Raw genomic sequence first — 16079 nt, 5'->3', positions numbered from 1 at the left:
AGATTGTTTGGTAGAATCCATCAGTGAATGCCTCTGGGTCTGGTGCTTTCTATTTTGTAACACTATTAATTATTGATTTAATTCCTGTAATAGATATAGAGCTATTCAGATTATCAATTTATTTTGTGTGAGTTTTGGAAGGTTGTGCTTTTCCAGGAGTTAGTCAATCCAGGTTATCAAACTTGTGGGCATAAAGTTGTACATAATAGTCTTTTATTACACTTCTAATGTCTCTGAGGTTTGAAGTGATATCTATCTTTTATCTCTGACATGAGGAATTTATGTCCTCTCCACTTTTTTTCATAGTTAGCCTGGACAGAGGCTAACTTTAGTGAGCTCAGAAATCCAGGTTTGGGGTCTGTTTTCTCTATTGATTTCCTGGTTTCAGTTTCAGTGATTTCTTCTAAGGCAGATTTACTGGCAATGCATTTTCTCAATATTTGTTTGTCTGAGAGAATCTTTATTTTTCCTTCTCTTTGCAAGGATAATTTTTCAGGGTACAGAATTCTAGGTTGGTGAGGTTTTTCCCTTGATGTTTTAAATATTTCATTCCACTCTTTTCTTAATGCAAAGTTTTTGGGAGAAGTTGAATAGAATTCTTAATTTTGCTCCTCTTTAGGAAAGGTGTTTCTTTCCTCTGGCTTTTTTCAGAATTGAAAAAAAAAATTATTTATTTTATTATTTATTTATTTATTTATTTTTTGTAGTTTGAAAATGATATATATAGGTGTAGTTTTATTGACATTTATCCTGTTTTGTGTCCTCTGAGCTTCCTGGGTCTGTGGTTTGGCATTTGACATTAAATTGGAAAAATTCTCAGTCATTATTGTTTGAAGTATTTCTTCTGTTTATTTCTTACTTTCTTCTTCTCCTGCTATTTCCTTTAGAGTTAGGTTATAGCTTATGCGACTATCCCACAGTTCTTAGATATTGTGGTCTGTTTTATTCTGTTTTATTTTTTCTGCCTTTTTGTTTTCCTGTTTCCTTTTAAACTTTTGGATGTTTCTACTGAGGTATCCTCAGGTTCAGAGATTCCTCATCCCTGTGTCATCTACTTACAAGCCTGTCAAAGGCATCTCTGTTTCTGTTATAACATTTTTTATCTCCAGCCTTTTTGTTGTTCTTTCTTAAAAGGTTCATCTCTTTACTTTTTTTCCTGTTTTTGAAAGCTGCCTACTTTAACCGTTAGAGCTCTTTTCTTATAAATTTGTGTGATATATTTGCTGCCTCACCATCCATTTTTAAGCCTGACATTAATTTTTCTGAAACCCAGTCATAGTTTTTCACCTTTGAATTAGTTAAAACTTCCCCTCACTTAGTGGTTGTGGATAATATAGTCCACTTGTTTCTTATCTAACAGATCCAAAACTCAACACACTTCATAGCTGCTGACCATGGTCAAACATAATGGTTGACACCAGAGTCTTGTAAATAGGTCCATTCCTTCACATGTGTTTCTTTAAACTAAGCAATCTACAAATCCCATGACGAAGGCTAAGGGATGTCCATAAACCCACATGCCTATAAATAAAGGCATAGACTTACAGGTTCTATTTCTTTCTCACTTCCCACCTGCTGGTTGAACTCCTTGTCACCTCCAGCGTTCCTTTTCCCTTTGGATGGAACGTCTAACCTCTCAGGAATCTGTAATCTTTTTTTTTTCTGTTGCAAGCATTTCCGTTTCACTTCTTCATTGTGTCTCACCTCACCAACACATCCAAAACTTACTTTCCTCTGGAAAGTGAATATTTTGCCTTATGAGCACTCTCAAGAGTGAGACTTTAAGATCAAATTAGAAAGAAACCATAACAATAACCTCAGCATATTAATCAAAATTGTTTTAAATTGCCAGTCTGATAATTCCAACATCCCTGCCGTATATGAGTCTGGTTCTGATGCTTGGTCTATCTCTTCAAACTGTATTTTTTTGTCTTTTAGTATGCCTTGTAATTTTTTTCCCTGATGGTCAGAAATGATGTACTGGGTAAAAATTAAGTTTATTAGTAGGTCTTTAGTAATGTGGTGGTAAGATGTAGGTGGAAGGAATGGGTTCTATAGTCTTTGACTAGGTCTCAGTTTTATAGTGAGCCTGTGCTTCTCAGCTGTGAAATTCACATGTGCTTCTTTGTTCCCCTGTTCTCCCCTTCTTGGGACAGGATAGTTCTACTTGGCTGAAGTTGGTCTTTCCCTTCCTCCACATGGAAGACTAGAACTTGATGAAGTTGGGTCTCCTCATTTCTCCGGGTAAGTTAGGCTCTGAGAAAACTCCAGCAGGTTAAGCTCTTACTAAATAGTCCCTCCTTGTGCAGGCTTTATTACAGAAAACAGAATGCTCTGGAATATTTCAAAATGGTTCCTTTTCCCCTCTTCCTATTGGGAAGAAAGAGCTGATTTTTTTTTTCAATATTCCCTATGAGGACCTGGTAGAATTCTTGGAGGTAAAATTTATGAGTGTGTGGACAGCATGAGGTGATTGTTTTTTTCCGTATTCACTATGAGGATCTGGTAGAATTCTTGGAGGTAAAATTTATGAGTGTGTGAACTCAACCTCCATGACTGTGTTACTATGGGATTTTTAACTTTCAAACTTGTGCTTACTGGACCTCTAGCACTTCATCAATTACAGTTCAGGTTTCTCCACCCTTGCACTGGTTTCCACAGAGGTTTCAGCTGGTGAGTGTCTACTCAGGTAAATTTTATTTCTCTGTATTTATCTGTCAGTCTCTCCAATTTGGGGGGACAGTGGTTTGCCTCCAAACCACTTGTGTCCTTTGAAAATAAGAAGAGTTGTTGATTTTTCAGTTTCCTCAGCTTTTTACTTGAGATAGAGTGACAATTTGCAAGCTTCTTACATCACAGACCAGAAATCCGAACAAATTACTATTATCGTATTCTTCTAAAATTTTAAGATGAACCTCCAAAATATCTCATTATCACTTTAGTTTTCTCAAAGATATTTAAGACTCACTTCCACAAGCAAAAATCATGAATATTGTGACTATGGTCTTAGATAAATTGAAATCCTATTTGCCGATACAACCTACTTATCTAAGCCTGTATTAATGATTAAAAATTGTAAGTTAATAAAGACTTCCTGAGGTTCTATAAAGATAAGTTAGGCAGGTTATTTTTCCAAAGAGAAATGACACTCTTCTCCCCATAGGCAATCTGTATATTCCAACACATCAGATGATCACACTAATAATAAGAAACTGACAAAACTACTGATTAGCTTTCCCTAGTCCATCTTTTTGAGGACTCATGGGAAATAATAGCTCAATAATCACAGACCATTTCCTTTTGCTAAAAATGATCATGATGTTACTGTGTAAAGAGCCTGCCTAATACCACAGGGTATTAGTTATTCCTTGGGAGAAAGTAAAACTTTCTAGAATCTGTGTTAAGCATCTGAAATCAACAGGGAATAATTTAAAGCAACTTTTCTCCCCTCAAATAACCTACTTTAAGTTCCTATAAAAAGTTTGGGCTTTGGAAAAACAATGGGAGGAATGGAAAAAATCTAGGAGATATCCAAATATGTAAAGTAAACCTTCGAACTCAGAGGTATTCCATACTCTATCTTTCTTCCAAAAATAAAATAAATGAGAATTTCCTTATTTTTTACCTCTACACCATAAAGCAAAGGTGAAAACAGTCTTCATTGTTCATCTTAAAATGTGTTAGGAAAAGATCTACCTCATTATCTATTTCTAAAGTCTTGGAGCAAATAGTATTTTAGAGTTTGTTACTAATATATATGTGATATTCAGGAAAAAATTTATTTAACAGTGATAGAATGCAGAATCAAATAATAAAGAAAAACAAACAATTGGCTTATGTATGCAAAAATCTGAGTTTAGTTTGACTTCTGGTACAACTCTATCTAGGGAGACAATTAGCATTACCAGGACTCTGTTTTCCATCTCTTGGCAAGGACCTCTCCATGAGATAGTTATACGGGTGGCCAGAAGCCAAGGATTCCAAAGTTCCTGCTTTGAAACTCTATCAAGAAGAGACCACGTTTTCCCAAAACCTTGGCAAAAATCTAAAATAAAAAGAAATATTGCAATAAGTTCTCTGATATGTTCATCTTAGGCTCTCAGTTCACATCTCATCCATAAACAAGTTATTACAGTAAGATATATAGAACACTTTGCTTGGCTAAACATAAGTCTGATGCAGAGGGGTGCTAGTAAAGTTTGACAGCCAGCTTTCTGGGGTTGGGAGTGGGAGGTAGACTTTAATTTGTGACATTTTAAATTTTCTGTGATGTAAATACTCCCACCATGACCAATTCCAAACTGCTGATATAAAGTAACGAGTGCATAATCAGGAAGAACTGCACAGTGGCTTAAAATTCCCACCAATTATAGACAAACGTATAGAAAACTCTGGCTAAAACTAAGTCTAATGCAATATTGTGCTGGTTAAGTTTAAAAATCAGCTCTATTGTAGCCTTATACAAAATTATCTTATCTACCCAAAAAAGTGTTCATTTGCATTCAATGATTTCATATTTTCACCACTAATATATTTAGCTTGTCTAATTCCATTATTTTGAATAATCTAAAATAATATTAGACTGAAGTCATGACAGTAGTAATACTTATAATGTTCCTTATATTAATAAGAATTTTTCTAACACTTCATCATTAGGAGTTTTGGTGGACTTCATTTTAATTATAAAATTGATAAGGGAGTCCTGGGAAGGGAAGAGGGTGGTCCCTTTAAATGAAGAGGGGAAGGGAAGTGCTGGGGAGAGGAGAGCCTGGTCCCTGGCTAGGGTTCCAACCCCCAGGGACCTAGGTGAGGACAGGCACAAATGCTTTCCCGCCCAAATGTCGCATTTTCCAAGACCACCCTGGCTCTCCACGCTCCCATTCTGGGCCTATAAAAACCTGAGACCCTTGCAGGCAGATACACAAGTGGCTGGATGTCCTGATGAGCAACACATCAGGGGAAGAAGACAAACGACTGGTCGTCCATAGGAGCAGGCCAGTAGAAGAACACGCTGACAGAAGCCGGAAGCCAGAAGGCCGTGGACCAGCGGGAGGAGGCAGAGGTTGGCCTGGGCAGTCAGAGGACAGTCGGGCCTGCAGAGCATCCCAACTCCGGGGGAAAACCATCTCCCTTCTGGCTGCCCCACAGGCGGAGAGCTACTTCCACTGAATAAAACTTTGCACTCATTCTCCAAGCCCATGTGTGATCCGATTCTTCAGGTACACCAAGGCAAGAGCCCCGAATACAGAAAGCCCTTTGTTCTTGCCACAAGGTCGAGGGCCTAACTGAGCTAGTTAACACGAGCTGCCTGTAGATGGCAGACTAGAGAGTATCCTGTAACACATGCCCATTGGGGCTTCAGGAGCTGTAAACATTCACCCCTAGACCCTGCCCTGGGGTAGGAGCTCCATAGCCTGCCGATCTGTGTGCTCCCTAGAGGTCTCAGCAGCGGGGCGCTGAAGAAAACAGTCACTCCCCCATCACGCGCCCTGAGAGGGGACGAGGGAGCCTTTCCCTTTTCAGCTGGGGACCTCGACCGGGATCCTGGAAGGTGAGTGTGTATGAATTGCGAAACTATCCGGTCTTCCTCTCTTCTGAAACCCTGCCACCTCTCTCTTTCCTGTGAGTAAGAGGCTCTGTTTCCCTTCAGGGAGTTTTAAACTGCCCTAACCGGCCGTCAAAACCCCCAGACTTTAATTATAAAATAAGTAATGAACAATTCTTATCAGTTACAATAACAATTATAAATTATGTGTTATTTATATATTAAGTTACAAATATAGGCTACAAACAATGAGTGCGTATTTCTGTAAGCAAATATGCTATAAGATTTTAAAATAAATTACCTAATTTAATTATTGGATAAACTTTATTAACTATTATTATAACTATTCCTTAGATGAAAGCACAGAGGCTCTGAAAGTTTAAATTATTTGCTCTACTAACCATCATACATTTTCAATTATGAATTGGAAAATTCTAAGGAACTCAGTACTAAATTTTTTTTTTTCATGTATCAAGTGAATTTTTAGTATATAAGGAGAATATGCAGTATATGTTAGCAGGAAAATGTTGGAATAAATCAGGAGTTATTTTTTATGGCTCCTGATCTAGATATACTTTATATGTATTGCTACTTTTTTTATCCTGACAATAAAGCCTGTGAATATGAAAACCATTAACCATCAGAGAAAAATGCCATTCACAGGTATATAGTAATCTATTTTAATTAAGCATATTATATTTAATTAAATATAGCCAATAGAGTTTTCTGAATTTTACCTTTTGTTTACAATTTAGAGACCACCAAGAAAACAATGAAATAAAATTTACAGATTTTTGCCAATTATTTGTTAGAAATGCCACATTGGGAATGAAAGCCACGAATATCAGTAATAACATGTATGCATGTCAATGTCTAGGAAGCATCTGAACTCTCTTTTTCATATTTTACTTGACGTGTCCGTGAGAATACCTTTAACAAAGTTGATGGAAAAAGTTCTCTTGCGTATTGATTAGACGTACATAAATAGGAATCTCATGATTGGAGAATAGAGGATACTAATGTGTAAGCTATTTCCCATCTTTCTGCTCAAGTTAATCACAACTTTTTTTCTTTATTTAACACCTCCTTTGGATTCAGAACTCAGTTCAGTCATCTCCTAAATCTTTTCTCTTGACTCCTTGACTTGTTCAACTACCTTTATGCCGTCATAGGAATATTCACTTCTCCTTCAGGGCTTTTTCTTAGTTATAATATTACATGCTTTTTTTTAAGTCTTTATGTTTGTCTCATCTACTACATGGTGAATTTGAGGAGAACAAAGATCATGCATCTTTTTTGTGGTTGATATTTTAACATACTCTAGCTCCAGGACAGTGCCTGGCACATAGTACATATGTAATAAATATCCAGGAAATGAATGACAAGATCTATTTCCTTAAACAGAAAAGTATTTGTGAAATATTACTCTTTACTTGGCAAATAAAAGCCATGAAAACACAACATTTTCTCTCAATTGGGCAAGGATCTGTGATGGATTGATGGAAGGAGTAAAGAAAGGAATAAAAATAATTGAGGCCAAAAATCTATTTACCATGTATTACAAATTCTATACTTTGAACTTCTCTTACTTTTTTTTCAAATATGTATAAGTAGCTATGGAATGAATAAACTTTTTCACTTTTGAATTATCTAGTGATTCTAAACACAAAGGACCCTGTTAGGATTCAGAAAATGTAAGTTGCATTCAGAATTAGTCATTGAACATATGTTATTGTGGTAAGTAGTGAGCAGTAGAATTAGAGTTTTGATTGAAAGTATTTTTTCAAAACTCCTATAAGACTCTTAAAGCCTTTTAGTTTCTGTGTGGGTCTTAAACTGCCAAATCTACCAGAAAGTTTTACTTTTTTAGTTTGCTATGCCTGGGAAATGGTTTAAATAATTTAAAATTTTGGAATACAACATGTATTTTCAACACATCGATAAGTCACGCACACACATAAATATGATTTATAATTAGCACTAGCAGATTATAAAGTTGAATTGTTAATAATCTATTTGGTAAGAGATTGTCACAAAATATACTGAAATAGAGAAATAATAAATAAAAATCGTATATCAATTTGACTGTTAATTTATGCTGAGGTATGTAAATGATGCTACCTCTTCCACATCTGGGTCACTCTTGTTGAGAAATGCATAAAGGAGGAAACAAAGCATATAGAACACATGCTAGAAGAAAATGCTTTTTCAACAGAAAAGAGGTTTGCTTGTTAAAAGACAATTTAAAAAAAATTGGATCAGCAGTTGCTACCTTACGCAAGTCAGATGGATATTTATAGCTGAATATTCAGCCTGTAGCTTTCCATAAAAGTTTTAAATATACATTGAAAATCTGAAGGATCATCTTCGAAATGAACCCTATCCATTAGTAATTTACAATCTATTTTACTCTTATTCAATTCTAAGTATGTCTGTGGGATTTTAAAATATATTCAGTGTTTCCCATTATACTTGGAGCTTTAGGGTATTTTTTCACTCTCTATTTGTGTATGTGAGTGGCTGTAGGAGTCTTTCCTTGGAAGTTGTAGGTGGGTTTTTAGGACTGTTACCTATGAACACGCATGGCTATAAACAAATTAGGTGAAGGGTATTCATGATAACAGGACAGCTCTGACATTGTTTTTGTCTTGTAGGATTTGCTCTTTATTTGGTGATATAAAATTTATCTTGCTTGCATTTTGTTAATGTTAATATATTCTTCAAGCATTCACTTTACTAAGATTGATCAGAATAACTGTAACTACTAAAGAAATGATATCATGAGGAAAAATTATTTAAATACCAAACTATCATTAGTATTAAATAAATAAACCTTCAAATGCTACAGCATGTTATGGCTTCCAAACTTTTTTATATTCTACCTCAGTGCAACTATAAAACAGAGCATATTATACAGTTCAACATGCTTAGATCAAAGGACTGGGGTTATTCAAGCGCTTTAACTACGGATACTGCCACATTTTGTTTAGTCCAATTTATCCTTCTATGTCACGGTTACATCATTTTAAAAATGAAGATGATTTTTAGGAGAAGATGGTTTATGTGATTACAAGTTTTTAATTAATTTTGAAATTATACAAGTCTCTGAGGAGCAGAGCAAAGCTCAGAGAATAAATGATTCACTGAATGAACTAGCTAAGTAGTGGAATCTGGAGTATTCCTAAGTCATCTGACTAGTTTTTTGTAAAAATCAGCAGAACACTGACAATCGAAGGACTAAAGTGTATATATATATACACACACACACATATGTATATATGTATATACATGTATTTATTTGTGATCCTTTGATATAAATAATAATAAAGTTATTTCCCAAGTACAAATCTTACTAAATCTAATTCACGTCCAGATGCCAGATAAAATAACCAGAATAATAATGTCTAACATTTGTATGGTCCATTTATAGTTTATAAAATATTTTATCAAATATATGCTCATATGTAGAAGGTGATTTGAATCATGACTACATAGGCAATGAAAGAGTAAATTTTGTTCACTTAAATGCTCTGATTAGACCATTTACTCTGAATTGGCTTTGAAGGCATTAAAATGTGAAATTTATGTAATTCTATGAACTAACACTTCATTATTTAGAGTATTGATTATAGCGTGTTCAGTAGTGATCTGTGACGGGGGGATACATAAAATAGTACATATAGATAACGATACTTATAACACGAAAACTTAATTTCAGACAAAAGATTCTCAGTCACAAAATTCCCTAAAAAGAAAATGTAATCAATAACAATGTTGGACAATTATAATTTCCATATTCACTAACTAGAGGTTTTATCTAGAGAACTTATCCTCAAATGTTACTAGTTTTGCATGTCCTCCCACATAGTATTGTGATAAAAATTTTCTTTGTTTTCTACCCCTAAATATAGCTAAATTTGGTAGAGAAATTAATAGACAAATACACACCCCAGGTCCTAACAGAAGCTGTGTAACAAGATAGAAAAAGAGGTTAGTAAGATTCCAAATTTTTAGTAAGTTTTATATCCACATTAAAAACAGAAGAGAACAGAATTTAGGTTTTGTTCTATTACCTAGTAATACTGTGATATTATTTTTTTAAATGCTGTTTTGATTCAGTTATGAGGTTAGAGGTTAGAAATTATTTGGTTAGAGGTTAATCAGCTCACCTTCTTGCCCAGCTAATGAAATTCACACCCCAACCACTTCCCTTACTGGGCTCTCATACACCCGCCACAACGCACCCACCCTCACAGCCCTACTGTTAGCCAATAGCATCAATCTGAAGTCACTAGTTTTATTTTTAAAGCATGATCCCCAATAGAGGGAAACTAAAGTGTGATAACTTTATTTAAATTAAGAGGGCATCAACAATTCTACTTATTTTCTGATTTTCCAAGTACCAGAGAATAGGACAAGCTCTATGCCCCAAAACCTGGACAATTTTTTAAGTGAGACATACAAAGGGATTCATTGAAATGTAGCTAACTTTATTTCACTTGCCATATACAAGCTACTCCTGGGGATTCCAGCTTGATATTGCCCTGTCCCTGGTATAATTCCCTGTGTGACCCGGTCTGACAGCCTTTTCTCATTTGGAGGCAAAAATAACAAAGAAAAATTGCCTTTCATCTGTCTAAGTGTCATTGTGTTGTGTCCACCGTCAAAAGAATCTGTAACTCTTATAAAACACATGTGAAGGCTCAACTTCCTTAGAATGCAAATATGAAAAATAGAATTTACAACTATGAGAACGATGTGTTGGGTATGTGTCAGAGAAAATGAATTTTCCACCTAGAAATAATCCATGTTTCTTTTTTTTTTTTTTTAAAGTATAACTTTTTTTTTTTTAAATTTTATTTATTATTATTATACTTTAAGTTGTGTAGGGTACATGTGCATAACGCAGGTTTGTTACATATGTATACTTCCTGTGCCATGTTGTCTGCTGCACCCATCAACTCGCTATTTCCATCATCAGGTATAACTCTAATGCAATCCCTCCCTCCCTCCTTCATGGTGGTTCCCAGTGTGATGCCCTCCTGAGTCCAAGTGATCTCTATTGTTCAGTTCCCGCACCCCAAGTGGAGTGAGAAACACATGTGTTTGGTTTTCTGTTCTTGTGATAGTTTGCTAAGAATGATGTTTCAGCTGCATCCATGTCCCTACAAAGGACTTAAACTCATCCTTTTTTATGGCTGCATAGTATTCCATGGTGTATATGTGCCACATTTTCTTAATCCAATCTTCGTCACTGATGGACATTTGGCTGATTCCAAGTCTTTGCTATTAGAATAGTGCTGCAATAAACATACGTGCATGTGTCTTTATAGCAGCATAATTTATAATCTTGGGTATATCCTCAGTAATGGGATGGTTGGTCATATGGTACATCTAGTTCTAGATCCTTATGAATCGCCGCATACTGTTTTCCATAATGGTTGAACTAGCATAATCCCACCAACAGTGTAAAAGTGTTCCTATTTCTCCACATCCTTCCAGCACCTGTTGTTTCCTGACTTTTTAATGATCGCCATTCTAACTGGTGTGAGATGGTATCTCATTGTGGTTTTGATTTGCATTTCTCTGATGGCCAGTGATGATGAGCATTTTTTCATATGTCTGTTGGCTGTATGAATGTTCTCTTTTGAGAAATGTCTGTTCATATCCTTTGCCCACTTTTTGATGGGTTATTTGTTTTTTTCTTGTAAATTTGTTGGAGTTCTTTGTAGGTTCTGGATAGCCCTCGTCAGATGAGTAGATTGCAAACATTTTCTCCCATTCTGTAGGTTGCCTGTTCACTTGGATGGTAGTTTTGCTGTGCAGAAGCTCTTTAGTTTAATTAGATCCCATTTGTCAATTTTAGCTTTTTGCTGTCAGCCAAGCAGCTAGTGTTTTAGACATGAAGCCCCTGCCCATGCCTATGTCCCGAATGGTACTACCTAGGTTTTCCTCTAGGATTTTTATGGTATTAGGTCTAACATTTTAAGTCTCTAATCCATCTTAACACTGTGATAAGGAGTAAGGAAAGGATCCAGTTTCAGCTTACTTATGGCTGTTTCAATTTTCCCAGCACCATTTATTAAATAGGGAACCTTTCCTATTTCTTTGTTTTTCTAGGTTTGTCAAAGATCAATGGCTGTAGATGTGGTATTATTTCTGAGGACTCTGTTCTGTTCCATTGGTCTATATTCTGTTTTGGTACCGCACCATGCTGTTTTGGTTACTGCATTTTAGTATAGCTTGAAAAGCCAGTAGCGGATGCCTCCAGCTTTGTTCTTTGACTTAGATTGTCTTGAGATGCGGGCCTTTTTGGTTCCATATGAACTTTAAAGCAGTTTCACCCTGTGAAGAAACTCATTGGTAGCTTGATGGGGATGGCATTGAATTATAAATTACCTTTGGGCAGTATGGCCATTTTCACTATATTGATTCTTCCTATCCATGAGCATGGTATGTTCTTCCATTTGTTTGTGTCCTCTTTTTATTTCACTGAGCAGTGGTTTGTGGTTCTCCCTGAAGAGGTCCTTACATCCCTTGTAAGTTGGATTCCTAGGTATTTGATCTTCTTTGAAGCAATTCAGAATGGAAGTTCATTCATGATTTGGGCTCTGTGTTTGTCTGTTATTGGTGGGTAAGAATGGTTTCTGTGATTTTTTGCACATTAATTTTGTATCCTGAGACTTTGCTGAAGTTGCTTATCAGCTTAAGGAGATTTTGGGCTGAGACAATGGGTTTTCTAAATATACAATCATGTCATCTGCAAACAGGACAATTTCTTTCTTTTCCTAACTGAATACCCCTGATTTCTTTCTCTCTTGCCTAGCCTGCCTCTAGCCAGAACTTCTCCAACACTATGCTGAATAGAGGTGAGGAGAGGCATCCCTGTCTTGTGCCAGTTTTCAAAGGGAATTTTTCCGTTTTTTGCCCATTCAGTATGATATTGGCTGTATTTGTCATTACAAACAGCTCTATGATTGAGGTACGCTCCATCAATAATCAATTTATTGAGCTTTTAGCATGAAGGGTTAAAGGAATCTTGTCAAAAGCCTTTTTCTGCATCTATTGAGATAATCATGTGGTTCTTTTGTCTTTGGTCTCTGTTTATATGCTACTATGTCATTGATTTGCTGCATCGTTGAACTAGCCTTTGCATCCCAGGGATGAAGCCCACTTGATCATGGTAGATAAGCTTTTTGATGTGTTGTTGAATCCGGTTTGCCAGTATTTTATTGAGGATTTTGCATCGATAAACACCAGGGATATTGGTCTAAAATTCTTTTTTGTTGTACCTCTGCCAGGCTTTGCATCAGGGATGATGCTGGCCTCTATAAAATGAGTTAGGAGGATTCTATTGATTGGAATAGTTTCCAGAAGGAATGGTGTACCAACCTCCTTATACCTCTGGTGACCAGCTGTGAATCCATCTGGTCCTGACTTTTTTTGGTTGGTAGGCTATTAATTACGCCCTCAATTTCAGAGCCTACTATTGGTCTATCTTAGATTCAATTTCTTCCTGGTTTAGTCTTTGAAGCAGTGTGTCCAGAAATTATCCATTTCTTCTAGGTTTCCAGTTTATTTCATGAGAGGTGTTTTATAGTATTTCTCTGATGGCAGTTTGTATTTCTTGTGCCTGTGTAGATATCCTTTATCATTTTAATTAGCAACATTTGATTCTTCTCTCTTTCTTGCATAGTCTCGCTAGTGGTCTGTCAATTTTGTTGGATCTTTCTCAAAACTAACCCTGGATTCATTGGATTTTTGGAGGGTTTTTTGTGTCTCTATCTCCTTTCAGTTCTGCTCTGGATCTTAGTTATTTCTTGCCTAGCTTTGAATGGCTGCTCTCTTAGTTCTTTTACTCATACGTTAGAGTGTCAATTTTTGATCTTTCCTGCTTTCTCTTGTGGGCATTTAGTGCTATAAATTTCCCTCTACACACTGCTTTAAATGTCCCAGAGATTCTGGTATGTTGTATCTTGTTCTCATTGGTTCTAAAGAACATCTTTATTTCTGCCTCTACTTCGTGGATGTACCCGTAGTCATTCAGTATATAGGTTGTTCAGTTTCCATGTGTAGTTGAGCTTGTTTTGATTGAGCTCTTAGTCCTGAGTTCTAGCTTGACAAATGTGTCCAGGAGACAAAGAAGGCAATTTCTGTTCTTGCACATTTGTTATGGCGCTACTCAATTATATGGTCACCTGGAGTAAGTAATGATGTGGTGCTGAGAAGAATGTATATTCTGCTGATTTGGGGTGGAGAGTTCTATAGATGTTCATTAGGTCTGCTTGCTGCAGAGATGATTCAATTCCTGGATATCCTTTGTTAACTTTCTGTCTTGTTGATCTGTCTAATGTTGACAGTGGAGGTTGAAGTCTCCCATTCTTATTGTGTGGGGAGTCTAAGTCTCTTTGTAAGCCCCCATGACTTGCTTGAATCTGGGTGCTCCTGGTATTGGGTGCATATATATTTAGGATAGCTAGCCTTTTCCCGTTGAATGGATCCCTTTACCATTATGTAATGGCCTCTTTGTCTCTTTTGATCTTTTGATGGTTTAAAGTCTGTTTTATCAGAGACTAGGATTGTAACCCCTGCTTTGTTCTCCATTTGTTGGTAACCTTCCTCCATCCCTTTTATTTTGAGCCTATGTATGTCTCTATGGTCTCCCTGGAATACAGCAGACTGATGGGTCTTTCTGACTTTATCCAGTTTCTGCTGTCTGTACCTTTAATTGGAGATGAATCCATTTACATTTAAGGTTAAGATTGTTATGTGAACTTGATCCTGCCATTATGATATTAACTGGTTATTTTGGCTCGTTAGTTGATGCAGCTCTTCCCTAGCCCTCGATGGTTCTTACATTTTGCATGTTTTTGCAATGGCTGGTTCGGGTTGTTCCTTTCCATGTTGAGTGCTTCCTTCCAGGGTCTCTTGTAAGGCAGGCCTGGTGGTGACAAAATCTCTCTAAGACGTTTTTTCATTCAGGATTTTATTTCTCTTTTCCACTTATGAAACTTAGTTTGGCTTTGGATATGAAATTTGTGGCTCAGTACCTTTCTTTAAGAATGTTGAACATTGGCCCCACTCCCTTCTGGCTGGGCGAGTTTCTGCCGGTGAGATCTGCTGTGAGTCTGATGGGCTTCCCTTTGTGGGTAACCGACCTTTCTCACGCCCTTAAGATTTTTTCCTTCATTTCAACCTTTGGTAACTTGGCAATTATGTGTCTTGGAGTTGCTCTTCGAGGAGTATCTTTGTGGCGCTTCTCTGTATTTCCTGGATTTGGATCGTTGGCTCGTCTCTAATTAGGTTGGGGAAGTTCTCCTGATGATATCCTGAAGAGTGTTTTCAACTGGTTCCATTTTCCCTCACTTCTTTGGTGGGCAACTTCAATCAGACGGAGATTTGGTCTTTGGCATAATCCCATACTTCTGCAGGCTTTGTTCATTTTTCTTCTTTGATTTCTTCTATTTATTTCATTCATTTGACCAATCACAATTTCTTCCAGTTGATAGAGTCGGTTACTGAAGCTTAAAGATTTGTCAATGATTTCGTGGCCGCGTTTCTTTATCTCTTCATTTCGCTTTATGACCTTCTCTGCATAATTACTCCAGCCAATTCTTCCACTTTTCAAGATTTTAGTTTCTTTTTTGGCGCTTAAGTAACGTAATTCTCCTTAGTTTTGAGAAATGATGGACTGAAGTCTTCTCATCTCACAAAGTCATTCTCCGGTCCAGCTTTGATCCGGTTATTGATGATGATTGGCGCCCTTTGTCGAGATGCCTATTTTTTGAATCTCCATTTTTCTGCCCTGCTTTTTCCCCATCTTTAGGGAGCCAGATTCAGTTCTGGTCTTTGATGATGGTGATGTACTGATTGTTTTAGTGCAGTGTCCTTCCTGTTTGGATAGTTTTCCTCTAACAGTCAGGACCCTCAGCTGTAGGTCTGTTGGAGATTGCTTGGAGGTCCACTCCAGACCCTGTTTGCCTGGGTATCAGCAGCAGAGGCTGCAGAAGATAGAATATTTCTGAACAGCGAGTGTACCTGTCTGATTCTTGCTTTGGAAGCTTCTCCTCAGGGGTGTACTTCACCCTGTGAGGTGTGGGGTGTCAGACTGCTCCCTAGTGGGGATGTCTCCCAGTTGGCTACTCAGGGTCAGGGACCCACTTGAGCAGGCAGTCTGTCCCTTCTCAGATCTCAACCTCCTCGTGTTGGGAGATCCACTGCTCTTCAAAGCTGTCAGACAGAGTCGCTTATGCCTGCAGAGGTTTCTGCTGCTTTGTTGCTGTTAAGCTGTTGTTGTTGTTGTGTGCAGCTGTGCCCTGTCCCAGAGGTGAGCTCCACAGACAGGCAGGTTCCTTTGAGCTGCTGTGAGCTCCACTCCAGCTGGAGCTTCCCAGCAGCTGCTTACCCACTTAAGCCTCAGCACATGGTGCCCCTCCCCCAGCCTCGCTAAGCTGCCTTGGCTGCAGATCACAGACTGCTGTGCTAGCAGCCAGTGAGGCCCAGATGGACCCTCCCGCCCAGGTGTGGGATATGA

At 37.3% G+C, this 16079-nt stretch overlaps 1 long non-coding RNA gene across 1 annotated transcript in view; it reads left to right on the top strand.

Annotated features, from left to right (window-relative positions):
- The first annotated feature begins 956 nt into the window (after positions 1-956).
- Positions 957-16079, top strand: part of LOC108582933 — a 36375-nt gene continuing 21252 nt past the window's right edge. Inside the window, exon 1 of the long non-coding RNA XR_001897004.3 lies at positions 957-5551. This is a non-coding gene — a long non-coding RNA (uncharacterized LOC108582933). The remainder of the gene's footprint in view (positions 5552-16079) is intronic.

This window comes from Papio anubis, chromosome 15, assembly GCF_008728515.1.
Source record: "Papio anubis isolate 15944 chromosome 15, Panubis1.0, whole genome shotgun sequence".
Lineage (NCBI taxonomy): Eukaryota > Metazoa > Chordata > Mammalia > Primates > Cercopithecidae > Papio > Papio anubis.
The sequence above is the reverse complement of the archived record's forward strand: the minus strand, read 5'-3'. Positions and strand labels throughout refer to the sequence as shown.